General features: G+C 43.4%; 10 pseudogenes; all 10 read left to right on the forward strand.

Annotated features, from left to right (window-relative positions):
* The first annotated feature begins 327 nt into the window (after window positions 1-327).
* LOC130351583 (U2 spliceosomal RNA) lies at window positions 328-591 on the forward strand (annotated as a pseudogene).
* Window positions 592-2070: 1479 nt separating this feature from the next.
* Window positions 2071-2334, forward strand: LOC130351584 (U2 spliceosomal RNA; annotated as a pseudogene).
* Window positions 2335-3816: 1482 nt separating this feature from the next.
* Window positions 3817-4080, forward strand: LOC130351585 (U2 spliceosomal RNA; annotated as a pseudogene).
* Window positions 4081-5558: 1478 nt separating this feature from the next.
* On the forward strand, window positions 5559-5822 carry LOC130351586 (U2 spliceosomal RNA; annotated as a pseudogene).
* A 1465-nt stretch (window positions 5823-7287) lies between these two features.
* LOC130351587 (U2 spliceosomal RNA) lies at window positions 7288-7551 on the forward strand (annotated as a pseudogene).
* Window positions 7552-9015: 1464 nt separating this feature from the next.
* Window positions 9016-9279, forward strand: LOC130351588 (U2 spliceosomal RNA; annotated as a pseudogene).
* A 1475-nt stretch (window positions 9280-10754) lies between these two features.
* Window positions 10755-11018, forward strand: LOC130351589 (U2 spliceosomal RNA; annotated as a pseudogene).
* Window positions 11019-12505: 1487 nt separating this feature from the next.
* On the forward strand, window positions 12506-12769 carry LOC130351591 (U2 spliceosomal RNA; annotated as a pseudogene).
* Window positions 12770-14239: 1470 nt separating this feature from the next.
* LOC130351592 (U2 spliceosomal RNA) lies at window positions 14240-14503 on the forward strand (annotated as a pseudogene).
* Window positions 14504-15976: 1473 nt separating this feature from the next.
* Window positions 15977-16240, forward strand: LOC130351547 (U2 spliceosomal RNA; annotated as a pseudogene).
* The last annotated feature ends 289 nt before the right edge of the window (window positions 16241-16529 follow it).

Genomic DNA, 16529 nt, shown 5'->3' on the forward strand with positions numbered 1-16529 from the left:
GCTATGTGCAACAAAGGTAGGCGTGTTGTTTTCATATGCAGATCTGAAATATTGTCTTATATGCAAGAGGAGGAGTGATGGGGGTTCAGGCAAAAGCCAGGCTATGGATTGCATTGCTAAATGCTCCATCAGAGTGCAATGGTCGCCTGTCCTTTTTTTAAGTGATGATGTGGGTTTAGCCTGTGCTGTATGTATGTATGGGTGGCTGACTGCCACCCACCCAGAAAGTGTATGGGAGGCTGGTTGGCTGCCAGCCTTCCTTCCATTCCTATGAGTAATGTGAGTGCTCATGAAGGGGACATGGTTGGGTCCACCCCTTTCCCGGTTATCCCCTCTAGGCCTTTTGGCTTAGATCAAGTGTAAAAAAAGAAAGGATCTTGCGACAGATCGCATCCTGAGGCACGTTTTTTTTTGTGTGAATACTTGCACTTGGGTGACTTGTGAGCACATACTGATACATACGTTCCCTATCTGGGGACCATAAATTAAATGGATTTTTGAGAAAGGGAGCTGATTTGGAAGCTTGCTTCTGTCGCCCTATGCATTGACCCGATGTGGCAGTATCTTCGGGTAGTGAACAGTGCACCACCCCATTCCAGTGTTAAACAAGAAAGATTCTCATTTAATCCTCCGTGGGTGAGAATTTGAGTTTGAGAATTGGAGACCAAAATGATGAGTTGCACTGACTGGTTTATGAACGTCTATTCATTTAGCGTTTTAATGACCATGTTTGCACACTGATTGGTGTAAAAAAATAAAATAAAACTAAATAATAATAATCTAGCACACCTGTGCAGGTTTGACATGACATGACAGGTAGCTGTCTTGTGGGTGGTGCTGAATCCTGTTAAATGACATGAGGGTCTCATGCCTATACACAAGGGTGTGTCATTGCTGTTGCTTGACCATGCATTGGTTTCTGTGGTCAGTGAATGATAAAAACAAAATTTACCATCCATTGATGGATGGGAAATCCGCCATGAGGCATTTGTTTTTAGAAACTGCTGCTCACAACCAATGTTGCAATGGAGTGTCTCCATCTGCTGGTGGTATTGGAAAGGCATTAGTGCTATGACAGGGTCTGAAGAAGAAGAAGAAGAAGAAGAAGAAGAAGAAGACGGAAAAAAATATATATAAAAAGAAAAAGAGAGAGAGAGAGAGAGACTGACTTAGTGAGCGAGTGAGTGAGAGAGTGAGAGTGAGTGAGAGTGAATGAGTGAGTGAGTGATTGAGTGAGTGAGTGAGTGAGTGAGAACAAATGAGTTAAAGCAAGTGAGTGAGAGAGATCGAATGAATGAAAGTCTGAATGACAGAAAGAAAAAAGGATGAAGAAAGAAGCATGAAGAAAAAAAAATGTATATGGAGTTGCTGACATGAGTGCAATCTACAAAGCCGTTGAGGCTGATCCTCATGGGAGGATTATTGCACCAGGACCCTTAGCACTTTTAAAATGCCATTCAATGCCACGGGCTAGATGTAAACTGCAGATGACCATGTTGTGGTAGTTACCATGGATACCCAAGTGATGTGTGAGCTAACACATAGGCCCAACAGATTCCAAGAAGGCCAGAATCACCAGCGGCACCACCATCGATTGTCAGGTCACCCGGATTCAGCAAATACCAGAGTCCAAAATGATGCAGGTTTATACTGTTAATTTTCAGTTTATCGTTACAGTTGGTGTTATTCCATGTCGGAAGGGACGCAGCTACAGCCAGTGGGGTAACTAGAGACAGGCAGGCAGCTATGTGCAACAAAGGTAGGCGTGTTGTTTTCATATGCAGATCTGAAATATTGTCTTATATGCAAGAGGAGGAGTGATGGGGGTTCAGGCAAAAGCCAGGCTATGGATTGCATTGCTAAATGCTCCATCAGAGTGCAATGGTCGCCTGTCCTTTTTTTAAGTGATGATGTGGGTTTAGCCTGTGCTGTATGTATGTATGGGTGGCTGACTGCCACCCACCCAGAAAGTGTATGGGAGGCTGGTTGGCTGCCAGCCTTCCTTCCATTCCTATGAGTAATGTGAGTGCTCATGAAGGGGACATGGTTGGGTCCACCCCTTTCCCGGTTATCCCCTCTAGGCCTTTTGGCTTAGATCAAGTGTAAAAAAAGAAAGGATCTTGCGACAGATCGCATCCTGAGGCACGTTTTTTTTTGTGTGAATACTTGCACTTGGGTGACTTGTGAGCACATACTGATACATACGTTCCCTATCTGGGGACCATAAATTAAATGGATTTTTGAGAAAGGGAGCTGATTTGGAAGCTTGCTTCTGTCGCCCTATGCATTGACCCGATGTGGCAGTATCTTCGGGTAGTGAACAGTGCACCACCCCATTCCAGTGTTAAACAAGAAAGATTCTCATTTAATCCTCCGTGGGTGAGAATTTGAGTTTGAGAATTGGAGACCAAAATGATGAGTTGCACTGACTGGTTTATGAACGTCTATTCATTTAGCGTTTTAATGACCATGTTTGCACACTGATTGGTGTAAAAAAATAAAATAAAACTAAATAATAATAATCTAGCACACCTGTGCAGGTTTGACATGACATGACAGGTAGCTGTCTTGTGGGTGGTGCTGAATCCTGTTAAATGACATGAGGGTCTCATGCCTATACACAAGGGTGTGTCATTGCTGTTGCTTGACCATGCATTGGTTTCTGTGGTCAGTGAATGATAAAAACAAAATTTACCATCCATTGATGGATGGGAAATCCGCCATGAGGCATTTGTTTTTAGAAACTGCTGCTCACAACCAATGTTGCAATGGAGTGTCTCCATCTGCTGGTGGTATTGGAAAGGCATTAGTGCTATGACAGGGTCTGAAGAAGAAGAAGAAGAAGAAGAAGAAGAAGAAGAAGACGGAAAAAAATATATATAAAAAGAAAAAGAGAGAGAGGGAGAGAGACTGACTTAGTGAGCGAGTGAGTGAGAGAGTGAGAGTGAGTGAGAGTGAATGAGTGAGTGAGTGATTGAGTGAGTGAGTGAGTGAGTGAGAACAAATGAGTTAAAGCAAGTGAGTGAGAGAGATCGAATGAATGAAAGTCTGAATGACAGAAAGAAAAAAGGATGAAGAAAGAAGCATGAAGAAAAAAAAATGTATATGGAGTTGCTGACATGAGTGCAATCTACAAAGCCGTTGAGGCTGATCCTCATGGGAGGATTATTGCACCAGGACCCTTAGCACTTTTAAAATGCCATTCAATGCCACGGGCTAGATGTAAACTGCAGATGACCATGTTGTGGTAGTTACCATGGATACCCAAGTGATGTGTGAGCTAACACATAGGCCCAACAGATTCCAAGAAGGCCAGAATCACCAGCGGCACCACCATCGATTGTCAGGTCACCCGGATTCAGCAAATACCAGAGTCCAAAATGATGCAGGTTTATACTGTTAATTTTCAGTTTATCGTTACAGTTGGTGTTATTCCATGTCGGAAGGGACGCAGCTACAGCCAGTGGGGTAACTAGAGACAGGCAGGCAGCTATGTGCAACAAAGGTAGGCGTGTTGTTTTCATATGCAGATCTGAAATATTGTCTTATATGCAAGAGGAGGAGTGATGGGGGTTCAGGCAAAAGCCAGGCTATGGATTGCATTGCTAAATGCTCCATCAGAGTGCAATGGTCGCCTGTCCTTTTTTTAAGTGATGATGTGGGTTTAGCCTGTGCTGTATGTATGTATGGGTGGCTGACTGCCACCCACCCAGAAAGTGTATGGGAGGCTGGTTGGCTGCCAGCCTTCCTTCCATTCCTATGAGTAATGTGAGTGCTCATGAAGGGGACATGGTTGGGTCCACCCCTTTCCCGGTTATCCCCTCTAGGCCTTTTGGCTTAGATCAAGTGTAAAAAAAGAAAGGATCTTGCGACAGATCGCATCCTGAGGCACGTTTTTTTTTGTGTGAATACTTGCACTTGGGTGACTTGTGAGCACATACTGATACATACGTTCCCTATCTGGGGACCATAAATTAAATGGATTTTTGAGAAAGGGAGCTGATTTGGAAGCTTGCTTCTGTCGCCCTATGCATTGACCCGATGTGGCAGTATCTTCGGGTAGTGAACAGTGCACCACCCCATTCCAGTGTTAAACAAGAAAGATTCTCATTTAATCCTCCGTGGGTGAGAATTTGAGTTTGAGAATTGGAGACCAAAATGATGAGTTGCACTGACTGGTTTATGAACGTCTATTCATTTAGCGTTTTAATGACCATGTTTGCACACTGATTGGTGTAAAAAAATAAAATAAAACTAAATAATAATAATCTAGCACACCTGTGCAGGTTTGACATGACATGACAGGTAGCTGTCTTGTGGGTGGTGCTGAATCCTGTTAAATGACATGAGGGTCTCATGCCTATACACAAGGGTGTGTCATTGCTGTTGCTTGACCATGCATTGGTTTCTGTGGTCAGTGAATGATAAAAACAAAATTTACCATCCATTGATGGATGGGAAATCCGCCATGAGGCATTTGTTTTTAGAAACTGCTGCTCACAACCAATGTTGCAATGGAGTGTCTCCATCTGCTGGTGGTATTGGAAAGGCATTAGTGCTATGACAGGGTCTGAAGAAGAAGAAGAAGAAGAAGAAGAAGAAGAAGAAGACGGAAAAAAATATATATAAAAAGAAAAAGAGAGAGAGAGAGAGAGACTGACTTAGTGAGCGAGTGAGTGAGAGAGTGAGAGTGAGTGAGAGTGAATGAGTGAGTGAGTGATTGAGTGAGTGAGTGAGTGAGAACAAATGAGTTAAAGCAAGTGAGTGAGAGAGATCGAATGAATGAAAGTCTGAATGACAGAAAGAAAAAAGGATGAAGAAAGAAGCATGAAGAAAAAAAAATGTATATGGAGTTGCTGACATGAGTGCAATCTACAAAGCCGTTGAGGCTGATCCTCATGGGAGGATTATTGCACCAGGACCCTTAGCACTTTTAAAATGCCATTCAATGCCACGGGCTAGATGTAAACTGCAGATGACCATGTTGTGGTAGTTACCATGGATACCCAAGTGATGTGTGAGCTAACACATAGGCCCAACAGATTCCAAGAAGGCCAGAATCACCAGCGGCACCACCATCGATTGTCAGGTCACCCGGATTCAGCAAATACCAGAGTCCAAAATGATGCAGGTTTATACTGTTAATTTTCAGTTTATCGTTACAGTTGGTGTTATTCCATGTCGGAAGGGACGCAGCTACAGCCAGTGGGGTAACTAGAGACAGGCAGGCAGCTATGTGCAACAAAGGTAGGCGTGTTGTTTTCATATGCAGATCTGAAATATTGTCTTATATGCAAGAGGAGGAGTGATGGGGGTTCAGGCAAAAGCCAGGCTATGGATTGCATTGCTAAATGCTCCATCAGAGTGCAATGGTCGCCTGTCCTTTTTTTAAGTGATGATGTGGGTTTAGCCTGTGCTGTATGTATGTATGGGTGGCTGACTGCCACCCACCCAGAAAGTGTATGGGAGGCTGGTTGGCTGCCAGCCTTCCTTCCATTCCTATGAGTAATGTGAGTGCTCATGAAGGGGACATGGTTGGGTCCACCCCTTTCCCGGTTATCCCCTCTAGGCCTTTTGGCTTAGATCAAGTGTAAAAAAAGAAAGGATCTTGCGACAGATCGCATCCTGAGGCACGTTTTTTTTTGTGTGAATACTTGCACTTGGGTGACTTGTGAGCACATACTGATACATACGTTCCCTATCTGGGGACCATAAATTAAATGGATTTTTGAGAAAGGGAGCTGATTTGGAAGCTTGCTTCTGTCGCCCTATGCATTGACCCGATGTGGCAGTATCTTCGGGTAGTGAACAGTGCACCACCCCATTCCAGTGTTAAACAAGAAAGATTCTCATTTAATCCTCCGTGGGTGAGAATTTGAGTTTGAGAATTGGAGACCAAAATGATGAGTTGCACTGACTGGTTTATGAACGTCTATTCATTTAGCGTTTTAATGACCATGTTTGCACACTGATTGGTGTAAAAAAATAAAATAAAACTAAATAATAATAATCTAGCACACCTGTGCAGGTTTGACATGACATGACAGGTAGCTGTCTTGTGGGTGGTGCTGAATCCTGTTAAATGACATGAGGGTCTCATGCCTATACACAAGGGTGTGTCATTGCTGTTGCTTGACCATGCATTGGTTTCTGTGGTCAGTGAATGATAAAAACAAAATTTACCATCCATTGATGGATGGGAAATCCGCCATGAGGCATTTGTTTTTAGAAACTGCTGCTCACAACCAATGTTGCAATGGAGTGTCTCCATCTGCTGGTGGTATTGGAAAGGCATTAGTGCTATGACAGGGTCTGAAGAAGAAGAAGAAGAAGAAGACGGAAAAAAATATATATAAAAAGAAAAAGAGAGAGAGAGAGAGACTGACTTAGTGAGCGAGTGAGTGAGAGAGTGAGAGTGAGTGAGAGTGAATGAGTGAGTGAGTGATTGAGTGAGTGAGTGAGTGAGTGAGAACAAATGAGTTAAAGCAAGTGAGTGAGAGAGATCGAATGAATGAAAGTCTGAATGACAGAAAGAAAAAAGGATGAAGAAAGAAGCATGAAGAAAAAAAAATGTATATAGAGTTGCTGACATGAGTGCAATCTACAAAGCCGTTGAGGCTGATCCTCATGGGAGGATTATTGCACCAGGACCCTTAGCACTTTTAAAATGCCATTCAATGCCACGGGCTAGATGTAAACTGCAGATGACCATGTTGTGGTAGTTACCATGGATACCCAAGTGATGTGTGAGCTAACACATAGGCCCAACAGATTCCAAGAAGGCCAGAATCACCAGCGGCACCACCATCGATTGTCAGGTCACCCGGATTCAGCAAATACCAGAGTCCAAAATGATGCAGGTTTATACTGTTAATTTTCAGTTTATCGTTACAGTTGGTGTTATTCCATGTCGGAAGGGACGCAGCTACAGCCAGTGGGGTAACTAGAGACAGGCAGGCAGCTATGTGCAACAAAGGTAGGCGTGTTGTTTTCATATGCAGATCTGAAATATTGTCTTATATGCAAGAGGAGGAGTGATGGGGGTTCAGGCAAAAGCCAGGCTATGGATTGCATTGCTAAATGCTCCATCAGAGTGCAATGGTCGCCTGTCCTTTTTTTAAGTGATGATGTGGGTTTAGCCTGTGCTGTATGTATGTATGGGTGGCTGACTGCCACCCACCCAGAAAGTGTATGGGAGGCTGGTTGGCTGCCAGCCTTCCTTCCATTCCTATGAGTAATGTGAGTGCTCATGAAGGGGACATGGTTGGGTCCACCCCTTTCCCGGTTATCCCCTCTAGGCCTTTTGGCTTAGATCAAGTGTAAAAAAAGAAAGGATCTTGCGACAGATCGCATCCTGAGGCACGTTTTTTTTTGTGTGAATACTTGCACTTGGGTGACTTGTGAGCACATACTGATACATACGTTCCCTATCTGGGGACCATAAATTAAATGGATTTTTGAGAAAGGGAGCTGATTTGGAAGCTTGCTTCTGTCGCCCTATGCATTGACCCGATGTGGCAGTATCTTCGGGTAGTGAACAGTGCACCACCCCATTCCAGTGTTAAACAAGAAAGATTCTCATTTAATCCTCCGTGGGTGAGAATTTGAGTTTGAGAATTGGAGACCAAAATGATGAGTTGCACTGACTGGTTTATGAACGTCTATTCATTTAGCGTTTTAATGACCATGTTTGCACACTGATTGGTGTAAAAAAATAAAATAAAACTAAATAATAATAATCTAGCACACCTGTGCAGGTTTGACATGACATGACAGGTAGCTGTCTTGTGGGTGGTGCTGAATCCTGTTAAATGACATGAGGGTCTCATGCCTATACACAAGGGTGTGTCATTGCTGTTGCTTGACCATGCATTGGTTTCTGTGGTCAGTGAATGATAAAAACAAAATTTACCATCCATTGATGGATGGGAAATCCGCCATGAGGCATTTGTTTTTAGAAACTGCTGCTCACAACCAATGTTGCAATGGAGTGTCTCCATCTGCTGGTGGTATTGGAAAGGCATTAGTGCTATGACAGGGTCTGAAGAAGAAGAAGAAGAAGACGGAAAAAAATATATATAAAAAGAAAAAGAGAGAGAGAGAGAGAGACTGACTTAGTGAGCGAGTGAGTGAGAGAGTGAGAGTGAGTGAGAGTGAATGAGTGAGTGAGTGATTGAGTGAGTGAGTGAGTGAGTGAGAACAAATGAGTTAAAGCAAGTGAGTGAGAGAGATCGAATGAATGAAAGTCTGAATGACAGAAAGAAAAAAGGATGAAGAAAGAAGCATGAAGAAAAAAAAATGTATATGGAGTTGCTGACATGAGTGCAATCTACAAAGCCGTTGAGGCTGATCCTCATGGGAGGATTATTGCACCAGGACCCTTAGCACTTTTAAAATGCCATTCAATGCCACGGGCTAGATGTAAACTGCAGATGACCATGTTGTGGTAGTTACCATGGATACCCAAGTGATGTGTGAGCTAACACATAGGCCCAACAGATTCCAAGAAGGCCAGAATCACCAGCGGCACCACCATCGATTGTCAGGTCACCCGGATTCAGCAAATACCAGAGTCCAAAATGATGCAGGTTTATACTGTTAATTTTCAGTTTATCGTTACAGTTGGTGTTATTCCATGTCGGAAGGGACGCAGCTACAGCCAGTGGGGTAACTAGAGACAGGCAGGCAGCTATGTGCAACAAAGGTAGGCGTGTTGTTTTCATATGCAGATCTGAAATATTGTCTTATATGCAAGAGGAGGAGTGATGGGGGTTCAGGCAAAAGCCAGGCTATGGATTGCATTGCTAAATGCTCCATCAGAGTGCAATGGTCGCCTGTCCTTTTTTTAAGTGATGATGTGGGTTTAGCCTGTGCTGTATGTATGTATGGGTGGCTGACTGCCACCCACCCAGAAAGTGTATGGGAGGCTGGTTGGCTGCCAGCCTTCCTTCCATTCCTATGAGTAATGTGAGTGCTCATGAAGGGGACATGGTTGGGTCCACCCCTTTCCCGGTTATCCCCTCTAGGCCTTTTGGCTTAGATCAAGTGTAAAAAAAGAAAGGATCTTGCGACAGATCGCATCCTGAGGCACGTTTTTTTTTGTGTGAATACTTGCACTTGGGTGACTTGTGAGCACATACTGATACATACGTTCCCTATCTGGGGACCATAAATTAAATGGATTTTTGAGAAAGGGAGCTGATTTGGAAGCTTGCTTCTGTCGCCCTATGCATTGACCCGATGTGGCAGTATCTTCGGGTAGTGAACAGTGCACCACCCCATTCCAGTGTTAAACAAGAAAGATTCTCATTTAATCCTCCGTGGGTGAGAATTTGAGTTTGAGAATTGGAGACCAAAATGATGAGTTGCACTGACTGGTTTATGAACGTCTATTCATTTAGCGTTTTAATGACCATGTTTGCACACTGATTGGTGTAAAAAAATAAAATAAAACTAAATAATAATAATCTAGCACACCTGTGCAGGTTTGACATGACATGACAGGTAGCTGTCTTGTGGGTGGTGCTGAATCCTGTTAAATGACATGAGGGTCTCATGCCTATACACAAGGGTGTGTCATTGCTGTTGCTTGACCATGCATTGGTTTCTGTGGTCAGTGAATGATAAAAACAAAATTTACCATCCATTGATGGATGGGAAATCCGCCATGAGGCATTTGTTTTTAGAAACTGCTGCTCACAACCAATGTTGCAATGGAGTGTCTCCATCTGCTGGTGGTATTGGAAAGGCATTAGTGCTATGACAGGGTCTGAAGAAGAAGAAGAAGAAGAAGAAGAAGACGGAAAAAAATATATATAAAAAGAAAAAGAGAGAGAGAGAGAGGACTGACTTAGTGAGCGAGTGAGTGAGAGAGTGAGAGTGAGTGAGAGTGAATGAGTGAGTGAGTGATGAGTGAGTGAGTGAGTGAGTGAGTGAGAACAAATGAGTTAAAGCAAGTGAGTGAGAGAGATCGAATGAATGAAAGTCTGAATGACAGAAAGAAAAAAGGATGAAGAAAGAAGCATGAAGAAAAAAAAATGTATATGGAGTTGCTGACATGAGTGCAATCTACAAAGCCGTTGAGGCTGATCCTCATGGGAGGATTATTGCACCAGGACCCTTAGCACTTTTAAAATGCCATTCAATGCCACGGGCTAGATGTAAACTGCAGATGACCATGTTGTGGTAGTTACCATGGATACCCAAGTGATGTGTGAGCTAACACATAGGCCCAACAGATTCCAAGAAGGCCAGAATCACCAGCGGCACCACCATCGATTGTCAGGTCACCCGGATTCAGCAAATACCAGAGTCCAAAATGATGCAGGTTTATACTGTTAATTTTCAGTTTATCGTTACAGTTGGTGTTATTCCATGTCGGAAGGGACGCAGCTACAGCCAGTGGGGTAACTAGAGACAGGCAGGCAGCTATGTGCAACAAAGGTAGGCGTGTTGTTTTCATATGCAGATCTGAAATATTGTCTTATATGCAAGAGGAGGAGTGATGGGGGTTCAGGCAAAAGCCAGGCTATGGATTGCATTGCTAAATGCTCCATCAGAGTGCAATGGTCGCCTGTCCTTTTTTTAAGTGATGATGTGGGTTTAGCCTGTGCTGTATGTATGTATGGGTGGCTGACTGCCACCCACCCAGAAAGTGTATGGGAGGCTGGTTGGCTGCCAGCCTTCCTTCCATTCCTATGAGTAATGTGAGTGCTCATGAAGGGGACATGGTTGGGTCCACCCCTTTCCCGGTTATCCCCTCTAGGCCTTTTGGCTTAGATCAAGTGTAAAAAAAGAAAGGATCTTGCGACAGATCGCATCCTGAGGCACGTTTTTTTTTGTGTGAATACTTGCACTTGGGTGACTTGTGAGCACATACTGATACATACGTTCCCTATCTGGGGACCATAAATTAAATGGATTTTTGAGAAAGGGAGCTGATTTGGAAGCTTGCTTCTGTCGCCCTATGCATTGACCCGATGTGGCAGTATCTTCGGGTAGTGAACAGTGCACCACCCCATTCCAGTGTTAAACAAGAAAGATTCTCATTTAATCCTCCGTGGGTGAGAATTTGAGTTTGAGAATTGGAGACCAAAATGATGAGTTGCACTGACTGGTTTATGAACGTCTATTCATTTAGCGTTTTAATGACCATGTTTGCACACTGATTGGTGTAAAAAAATAAAATAAAACTAAATAATAATAATCTAGCACACCTGTGCAGGTTTGACATGACATGACAGGTAGCTGTCTTGTGGGTGGTGCTGAATCCTGTTAAATGACATGAGGGTCTCATGCCTATACACAAGGGTGTGTCATTGCTGTTGCTTGACCATGCATTGGTTTCTGTGGTCAGTGAATGATAAAAACAAAATTTACCATCCATTGATGGATGGGAAATCCGCCATGAGGCATTTGTTTTTAGAAACTGCTGCTCACAACCAATGTTGCAATGGAGTGTCTCCATCTGCTGGTGGTATTGGAAAGGCATTAGTGCTATCTATGACAGGGTCTGAAGAAGAAGAAGAAGAAGAAGAAGAAGAAGAAGACGGAAAAAAATATATATAAAAAGAAAAAGAGAGAGAGAGAGAGAGACTGACTTAGTGAGCGAGTGAGTGAGAGAGTGAGAGTGAGTGAGAGTGAATGAGTGAGTGAGTGATTGAGTGAGTGAGTGAGTGAGTGAGTGAGAACAAATGAGTTAAAGCAAGTGAGTGAGAGAGATCGAATGAATGAAAGTCTGAATGACAGAAAGAAAAAAGGATGAAGAAAGAAGCATGAAGAAAAAAAAATGTATATGGAGTTGCTGACATGAGTGCAATCTACAAAGCCGTTGAGGCTGATCCTCATGGGAGGATTATTGCACCAGGACCCTTAGCACTTTTAAAATGCCATTCAATGCCACGGGCTAGATGTAAACTGCAGATGACCATGTTGTGGTAGTTACCATGGATACCCAAGTGATGTGTGAGCTAACACATAGGCCCAACAGATTCCAAGAAGGCCAGAATCACCAGCAGCACCACCATCGATTGTCAGGTCACCCGGATTCAGCAAATACCAGAGTCCAAAATGATGCAGGTTTATACTGTTAATTTTCAGTTTATCGTTACAGTTGGTGTTATTCCATGTCGGAAGGGACGCAGCTACAGCCAGTGGGGTAACTAGAGACAGGCAGGCAGCTATGTGCAACAAAGGTAGGCGTGTTGTTTTCATATGCAGATCTGAAATATTGTCTTATATGCAAGAGGAGGAGTGATGGGGGTTCAGGCAAAAGCCAGGCTATGGATTGCATTGCTAAATGCTCCATCAGAGTGCAATGGTCGCCTGTCCTTTTTTTAAGTGATGATGTGGGTTTAGCCTGTGCTGTATGTATGTATGGGTGGCTGACTGCCACCCACCCAGAAAGTGTATGGGAGGCTGGTTGGCTGCCAGCCTTCCTTCCATTCCTATGAGTAATGTGAGTGCTCATGAAGGGGACATGGTTGGGTCCACCCCTTTCCCGGTTATCCCCTCTAGGCCTTTTGGCTTAGATCAAGTGTAAAAAAAGAAAGGATCTTGCGACAGATCGCATCCTGAGGCACGTTTTTTTTTGTGTGAATACTTGCACTTGGGTGACTTGTGAGCACATACTGATACATACGTTCCCTATCTGGGGACCATAAATTAAATGGATTTTTGAGAAAGGGAGCTGATTTGGAAGCTTGCTTCTGTCGCCCTATGCATTGACCCGATGTGGCAGTATCTTCGGGTAGTGAACAGTGCACCACCCCATTCCAGTGTTAAACAAGAAAGATTCTCATTTAATCCTCCGTGGGTGAGAATTTGAGTTTGAGAATTGGAGACCAAAATGATGAGTTGCACTGACTGGTTTATGAACGTCTATTCATTTAGCGTTTTAATGACCATGTTTGCACACTGATTGGTGTAAAAAAATAAAATAAAACTAAATAATAATAATCTAGCACACCTGTGCAGGTTTGACATGACATGACAGGTAGCTGTCTTGTGGGTGGTGCTGAATCCTGTTAAATGACATGAGGGTCTCATGCCTATACACAAGGGTGTGTCATTGCTGTTGCTTGACCATGCATTGGTTTCTGTGGTCAGTGAATGATAAAAACAAAATTTACCATCCATTGATGGATGGGAAATCCGCCATGAGGCATTTGTTTTTAGAAACTGCTGCTCACAACCAATGTTGCAATGGAGTGTCTCCATCTGCTGGTGGTATTGGAAAGGCATTAGTGCTATGACAGGGTCTGAAGAAGAAGAAGAAGAAGAAGAAGACGGAAAAAAATATATATAAAAAGAAAAAGAGAGAGAGAGAGAGAGACTGACTTAGTGAGCGAGTGAGTGAGAGAGTGAGAGTGAGTGAGAGTGAATGAGTGAGTGAGTGATTGAGTGAGTGAGTGAGTGAGTGAGAACAAATGAGTTAAAGCAAGTGAGTGAGAGAGATCGAATGAATGAAAGTCTGAATGACAGAAAGAAAAAAGGATGAAGAAAGAAGCATGAAGAAAAAAAAATGTATATGGAGTTGCTGACATGAGTGCAATCTACAAAGCCGTTGAGGCTGATCCTCATGGGAGGATTATTGCACCAGGACCCTTAGCACTTTTAAAATGCCATTCAATGCCACGGGCTAGATGTAAACTGCAGATGACCATGTTGTGGTAGTTACCATGGATACCCAAGTGATGTGTGAGCTAACACATAGGCCCAACAGATTCCAAGAAGGCCAGAATCACCAGCGGCACCACCATCGATTGTCAGGTCACCCGGATTCAGCAAATACCAGAGTCCAAAATGATGCAGGTTTATACTGTTAATTTTCAGTTTATCGTTACAGTTGGTGTTATTCCATGTCGGAAGGGACGCAGCTACAGCCAGTGGGGTAACTAGAGACAGGCAGGCAGCTATGTGCAACAAAGGTAGGCGTGTTGTTTTCATATGCAGATCTGAAATATTGTCTTATATGCAAGAGGAGGAGTGATGGGGGTTCAGGCAAAAGCCAGGCTATGGATTGCATTGCTAAATGCTCCATCAGAGTGCAATGGTCGCCTGTCCTTTTTTTAAGTGATGATGTGGGTTTAGCCTGTGCTGTATGTATGTATGGGTGGCTGACTGCCACCCACCCAGAAAGTGTATGGGAGGCTGGTTGGCTGCCAGCCTTCCTTCCATTCCTATGAGTAATGTGAGTGCTCATGAAGGGGACATGGTTGGGTCCACCCCTTTCCCGGTTATCCCCTCTAGGCCTTTTGGCTTAGATCAAGTGTAAAAAAAGAAAGGATCTTGCGACAGATCGCATCCTGAGGCACGTTTTTTTTTGTGTGAATACTTGCACTTGGGTGACTTGTGAGCACATACTGATACATACGTTCCCTATCTGGGGACCATAAATTAAATGGATTTTTGAGAAAGGGAGCTGATTTGGAAGCTTGCTTCTGTCGCCCTATGCATTGACCCGATGTGGCAGTATCTTCGGGTAGTGAACAGTGCACCACCCCATTCCAGTGTTAAACAAGAAAGATTCTCATTTAATCCTCCGTGGGTGAGAATTTGAGTTTGAGAATTGGAGACCAAAATGATGAGTTGCACTGACTGGTTTATGAACGTCTATTCATTTAGCGTTTTAATGACCATGTTTGCACACTGATTGGTGTAAAAAAATAAAATAAAACTAAATAATAATAATCTAGCACACCTGTGCAGGTTTGACATGACATGACAGGTAGCTGTCTTGTGGGTGGTGCTGAATCCTGTTAAATGACATGAGGGTCTCATGCCTATACACAAGGGTGTGTCATTGCTGTTGCTTGACCATGCATTGGTTTCTGTGGTCAGTGAATGATAAAAACAAAATTTACCATCCATTGATGGATGGGAAATCCGCCATGAGGCATTTGTTTTTAGAAACTGCTGCTCACAACCAATGTTGCAATGGAGTGTCTCCATCTGCTGGTGGTATTGGAAAGGCATTAGTGCTATGACAGGGTCTGAAGAAGAAGAAGAAGAAGAAGAAGAAGACGGAAAAAAATATATATAAAAAGAAAAAGAGAGAGAGAGAGAGAGACTGACTTAGTGAGCGAGTGAGTGAGAGAGTGAGAGTGAGTGAGAGTGAATGAGTGAGTGAGTGATTGAGTGAGTGAGTGAGTGAGTGAGAACAAATGAGTTAAAGCAAGTGAGTGAGAGAGATCGAATGAATGAAAGTCTGAATGACAGAAAGAAAAAAGGATGAAGAAAGAAGCATGAAGAAAAAAAAATGTATATGGAGTTGCTGACATGAGTGCAATCTACAAAGCCGTTGAGGCTGATCCTCATGGGAGGATTATTGCACCAGGACCCTTAGCACTTTTAAAATGCCATTCAATGCCACGGGCTAGATGTAAACTGCAGATGACCATGTTGTGGTAGTTACCATGGATACCCAAGTGATGTGTGAGCTAACACATAGGCCCAACAGATTCCAAGAAGGCCAGAATCACCAGCGGCACCACCATCGATTGTCAGGTCACCCGGATTCAGCAAATACCAGAGTCCAAAATGATGCAGGTTTATACTGTTAATTTTCAGTTTATCGTTACAGTTGGTGTTATTCCATGTCGGAAGGGACGCAGCTACAGCCAGTGGGGTAACTAGAGACAGGCAGGCAGCTATGTGCAACAAAGGTAGGCGTGTTGTTTTCATATGCAGATCTGAAATATTGTCTTATATGCAAGAGGAGGAGTGATGGGGGTTCAGGCAAAAGCCAGGCTATGGATTGCATTGCTAAATGCTCCATCAGAGTGCAATGGTCGCCTGTCCTTTTTTTAAGTGATGATGTGGGTTTAGCCTGTGCTGTATGTATGTATGGGTGGCTGACTGCCACCCACCCAGAAAGTGTATGGGAGGCTGGTTGGCTGCCAGCCTTCCTTCCATTCCTATGAGTAATGTGAGTGCTCATGAAGGGGACATGGTTGGGTCCACCCCTTTCCCGGTTATCCCCTCTAGGCCTTTTGGCTTAGATCAAGTGTAAAAAAAGAAAGGATCTTGCGACAGATCGCATCCTGAGGCACGTTTTTTTTTGTGTGAATACTTGCACTTGGGTGACTTGTGAGCACATACTGATACATACGTTCCCTATCTGGGGACCATAAATTAAATGGATTTTTGAGAAAGGGAGCTGATTTGGAAGCTTGCTTCTGTCGCCCTATGCATTGACCCGATGTGGCAGTATCTTCAGGTAGTGAACAGTGCACCACCCCATTCCAGTGTTAAACAAGAAAGATTCTCATTTAATCCTCCGTGGGTGAGAATTTGAGTTTGAGAATTGGAGACCAAAATGATGAGTTGCACTGACTGGTTTATGAACGTCTATTCATTTAGCGTTTTAATGACCATGTTTGCACACTGATTGGTGTAAAAAAATAAAATAAAACTAAATAATAATAATCTAGCACACCTGTGCAGGTTTGACATGACATGACAGGTAGCTGTCTTGTGGGTGGTGCTGAATCCTGTTAAATGACATGAGGGTCTCATGCCTATACACA

This window comes from Hyla sarda, unplaced genomic scaffold, assembly GCF_029499605.1.
Source record: "Hyla sarda isolate aHylSar1 unplaced genomic scaffold, aHylSar1.hap1 scaffold_988, whole genome shotgun sequence".
Lineage (NCBI taxonomy): Eukaryota > Metazoa > Chordata > Amphibia > Anura > Hylidae > Hyla > Hyla sarda.